General features: G+C 44.0%; 1 long non-coding RNA gene across 1 annotated transcript; it reads left to right on the top strand.

Annotated features, from left to right (window-relative positions):
* The first annotated feature begins 3,970 nt into the window (after positions 1-3,970).
* Positions 3,971-4,674, top strand: LOC135405148 (uncharacterized). The gene is made up of 2 exons (XR_010425759.1): positions 3,971-4,053; positions 4,281-4,674. It is a non-coding gene; the product is annotated as an uncharacterized LOC135405148 (long non-coding RNA).
* Positions 4,675-5,337: the final 663 nt, after the last annotated feature.

The following is a 5,337-nucleotide window of genomic DNA, read 5'->3' on the forward strand; positions in this document are numbered from 1 at the left end:
GAGATAAAGGTCCCTCCTGGAGCCTCTGGCAAAAGGTGCCTGGTGAGACGCGAGGGCGACCACTTGGCTTCTGGAGCCGAAGCTATAGGGGTTCTGAAGCCAACTACACTCCTGTGGAAAAGGAAATTCTGGCGGCCTATGAAGGCATACAAGCAGCCTCAGAAGTGGTTGGCACAGAAACACAGCTCCTCCTAGCACCCCAACTACCAGTCCTGAATTGGATGTTCAAAGGGAAGGTGCCCCCTACGCATCATGCCACCGATGCTACATGGAGCAAGTGGATAGCCTTGATTACGCAGCGTGTACGATTGGGAAGCTCAAATCGCCCTGGAATTCTGGAGGTTATCACAAATTGGCCTGAAGGTGGGAACTTCAGTCTGGCAGAAGAAGAAGAAGAGCCAGTGAGCCGAGTTGAAGAAGCTCCGCCATTTGATCAGCTGCCAGATGAAGAACGGTGTTATGCCCTTTTCACTGATGGTTCTTGCCGTATTGTAGGAAGGAACCGGAAGTGGAAAGCTGCCGTTTGGAGTCCCACCTGACGAGTGGCAGAAGCTGCTGAGGGTCAAGGCGAGTCGAGTCAATTTGCAGAGCTCAAAGCCGTCCAATTGGCCCTGGACATTGCCGAACGAGAAGGATGGCCAAGGCTCTACCTCTACACAGACTCGTGGATGATAGCCAATGCCCTATGGGGATGGTTAGACCGATGGAAGAAGATGAACTGGAGGCGTGGAGGAAAACCCATCTGGGCTACTGACTTGTGGCAGGACATCGCTGCCAGAGCGAAGAATCTGAATGTGAGAGTCCACCATGTAGATGCCCACGTGCCCAAGAAGCGAGCTAATGAAGAACACAATAACAACAGAGAAGCGGACCGAGCTGCACAGATAGGAGTGTCACAAGTGGACCTAGACTGGCAGCAGAAAGGAGAGTTGTTTCTAGCTCGATGGGCCCATGATGCTTCCGGTCATCAGGGCCGAGATGCCACCCACAGATGGGCACGAGACCGAGGGGTGGATTTAAGTGTTGATGGAAGGGTATGGACAGATTGCTCCAGGATCAATATGATCAGGCAAATGTCGGATTTATTAGGAGAAAGACAGATTATATAGTGCTCATGACGCTCAGCTTCTTGTTCACACAACATTGGTTACATAAGGAAAACATGCTCTGCTGTTCCCTGCTAATTGGACCACAACAGGTGGTCATAGGAGATGAGAAAACTTTATTCACCTCCCAAAAACTCCTCCCTGGCATCTTGGCACAAGGCCTGCAGCCATATTAGTGGCGCAGCATTTTTTACTATCTGCACCCAGCCATGCCAGGGGAGAAATCACAGAAATGCAACAGAAACTGTTCACACAATTTCTGACCTACGACAAATCCCCTTTTTTGTTTTTGAACAGTTTGATTTGCATTTCTATAATACTCCTTATTGTACCAATAACATATCAATAAAACATGATTACATATAACAATAATAGTACATTAACAAACTTAACAACTTAATAACTTCAAAGTTTGTGCTCTTAAATTTTCTTAAAAGTGCTTTTCTAAATATAGGGTTTATTCTTGAAAATCTTTATTCAGTATAAAACACTTCTGGACATGGAACTTTATTTATTTTTGTTATGTGTCTTCTGTGTTTATTTGGAGATGTTTGTGTATTTGTTGGATCAAAACACATTAATCATCATGCATTCACACACACATACAAACATACAAACTCTCACAGTGGCCACTGTCAACACTCACACAATCATACTTTTGAATTCCATATCAGTGTGTTCTATGAGCTAAAAAGTTATAATTCCGTAGTACTTTATGATGTTAAAGCTTCTTAACCAAATAGATAAACTTTCTTTTACTAATATATAGTGAATAATCTAAAGTTCACACAACACACTTTCTTAAATTCTAAACCTCTATAATTATGTACTTCTTCAAAAAATTGTGCTCATAATACCTAAAAATTGTGCATTTGTAATACTGAAAAAACTGTGCCCAAAAATTGTGCTCTCAATAAGACCAAACACTGTGTCCTCTTGGCAATTCACTGTCACCTGCAACAGCAACAACACTGATGTTGTTTTGAAGCTCTGTTTTGAAGAACCAGCTTCTTTCCAGGGTTTCATTTATGTGCAGATAATCAGAGAACACCTGTGGACAAAAAACTTAAAACATATGAAACACTTTTGCAAATCAATAGAGGAAAACTGATATCTCTCTTTTCCCCCTTTTCTTTGTGCAAAAGTGTGTTAAAAATTCTTAAATCACTAATGTCTTTACTAAATACTCTTATGCTAATAAGTCTAGACTTATAACAGTTTTATTCTACAACAAACTCCACTATACTAATTCTATTATTCAATAATTCTGAAAAAATTCTGGGGATGTTGCTGATCTGTTCTAAACTCCAGTATTATTTTCTTCTTCATCATCATCAGAACGTAGGTCTGAATCTGAAGAAGTGTCAGTCTCTACAGACAAAAGGGGTTTTATTGCTGCAGTTATAGCATCAACCAAATAGGCTGTTTTCTCTTGATGGACTATTTTTGCAGCAGCTTCTAAAAACTGGGCTGTAGTAGCACTCTTAGGTAGTGTACTTAAAACTCGTTTTGTATTTTCATTAGCATTATTATAGGCTAGCATATCTAAGAATTTTGTTTTCATGTTATTATCCATGTCCGGATCTGAATTTATTGACTCATGTAAACGATCTACAAATTGATCGTATGGTTCCGTGGGTCCCTGCTTAATTGAAATACATGGGAGTCTTGACTTTGCATCTCTTATGAGAAGCAATGACTTATAAGCTAAAGCTTGACTAGTTTTTAATACCTCATCTGGAAACTGATTTTGCAAATATGCACTGTCATACTGACCGAAACCCATGAGCATGTCAGCAGAAACACCAAAGAGAGGGTGTCCTTCCTGCCTAGGTTGTGCAACCACTGCTGCACACCTGACACTCCATTCGGTGAAAAATTCTAGTTGCTGGAAAGGGGAAAGTAACATAGATATAATTTTACGAATATCATATGGTGTCAGCAGATGAGCAGTAAAAAGATACCATAATACTATTTGTGTATAATTACTCTTTAAACCATGCTGCATAACAGTCATTTTAACTTCTTTTAAAATTTTCCAGTCCAAAGCTTTCCAGGGTTCACTCTCAATTGAAGTTAAAACATTAGAGGGGGTTGTATTCAGCTGCACAAGCTGTCTCTCTTCTAATTTAGACTCAAGCTTTTGAAAGCAAAGCAATAAGGTGTCCTTAAGGTCTTTTATTGCAGGCATAATAGCGCTCTCGCTTCCATTGTCCAAGCTCTTGTCATGAGGAGACAAGCCTGAGGACGGAAATGATGAAAATAACTCTTGTGCATTATCACGATTAAGTTTCTCGTCCTCCTTCGGCAGCAGAACTGAGGGAGACTGAGGAGCTATGCTCGGTTCGGAGATGGCCCCGGTCCCCGTCGGAACGGTGGTGGCTTCTGCCGAAAGGGTAGCTCTCACTAGGATGGTAGCAGCCTCTGCCAAGGCGGCAGACCTTGCCGAAGTAGCTTCAGTTGCTACGGCAACACTTGAAGGGACAACTCCAGCTGCCGCGACCACAGTTTCCATGGTTTCACTTCCTGGTTCTGAAGAGACGACTACTGATGACGTAACTTCAGGCGACATGATGAGTCCAGGCAGTGGCGATGTAGCGACATCTAGTGGCTCGGAGGCTTCTAGCAGCTCTGTTCCAGATGACGCATGCTCAGAAACAACTTCTGACTCTGCTGACCGCGCAGGCCCAGAAGAAGGTGGCAGTGCTGGCAACGCAGGCGCAGAGAAGGGCGGTGGCGCTGGCAGAGTGCCAGCGTCGCTCTCCGCTGCTCCTGCATTTCTTACGGTCTCTGCAGGCACTAGGACCTCCCCGCTAACAGACTTATCGGCTCGGAGGCACGCCGCGGTCTCACTAAATCCCGGCAAAGTTCCCTGAGCAGTTACAAGTTTTCGCTGATCCGTAGTTAACTCTTTCAGCGATTCAACGACCAAGCGCCAAACTTTAGGGTATTTTCTATATCTTTTAACATTTTTAGACCCTCGTTCCATTTCTTCCCATATTTGAGCCTTAATAGCACCCCAAATGGATACCTCAAAGGCTGCTTGAGCGGAGGGGAGTAGATTCTTTGCTCTCGCCCAGACAATTAACCCTTCAAGGGCTTTTTTATCATAATTTGGCTCTCTTAGAGAGACTATATTTTTGAGGAGCCTTCCCACGATTTCTTCATCTTTAGAATCAGTGGACCCCATACTCCCACCAGCTGACTCACCGGGCCAAGGCGAGCTTCCAATTTGACCGTGCACGGCTTTGATCACAGCACCGGGGTTCAGCGCTGTCTCTAACAGCTGCTTCCTTCGGCTCTCCGTTTGTCTTCTGTCCCGAAGAACTGACGAACTTTGAGTCCCTGTATTGCAGGCACCAGTTGTTGATGGAAGGGTATGGACAGATTGCTCCAGGATCAATATGATCAGGCAAATGTCGGATTTATTAGGAGAAAGACAGATTATATAGTGCTCATGACGCTCAGCTTCTTGTTCACACAACATTGGTTACATAAGGAAAACATGCTCTGCTGTTCCCTGCTAATTGGACCACAACAGGTGGTCATAGGAGATGAGAAAACTTTATTCACCTCCCAAAAACTCCTCCCTGGCATCTTGGCACAAGGCCTGCAGCCATATTAGTGGCGCAGCATTTTTTACTATCTGCACCCAGCCATGCCAGGGGAGAAATCACAGAAATGCAACAGAAACTGTTCACACAATTTCTGACCTACGACATTTAAGCATGGATATAATTTCTGAAGTTATCCATGATTGTGAGACTTGTGCCGCTATTAAGCAGGCAAAAATACTGAAGCCCCTGTGGTATGGTGGACGATGGGATAAGTATAAGTATGGAGAGGCATGGCAGGTTGATTATATCAAACTGCCACAGACCCGCCAAGGTAAGTGCTATGTACTTACCATGGTGGAAGCAACAACCGGATGGCTAGAGACTTTTTCAGTGCCCCACGCAATGGCCCAGAATACCATTCTGGGTCTTGAAAAGCAAGTCCTGTGGAGACACGGGACCCCAGAACGTATTGAGTCGGACAACGGGACTCATTTCAAAAATGAATTAGTCACCACTTGGGCAAGGGAACATGGTATCGAATGGGTGTACCACATTCCTTATCATGCACCAGCTGCTGGGAAGGTTGAGAGATATAACGGACTGTTGAAGACAACTCTAAAGTCACTAGGTGAGGGGACTTATAAAAACTGGGACAAAAACTTAGCCAAGGCTAC

This window comes from Pseudopipra pipra, chromosome W (assembly GCF_036250125.1).
Source record: "Pseudopipra pipra isolate bDixPip1 chromosome W, bDixPip1.hap1, whole genome shotgun sequence".
Taxonomy (NCBI): domain Eukaryota; kingdom Metazoa; phylum Chordata; class Aves; order Passeriformes; family Pipridae; genus Pseudopipra; species Pseudopipra pipra.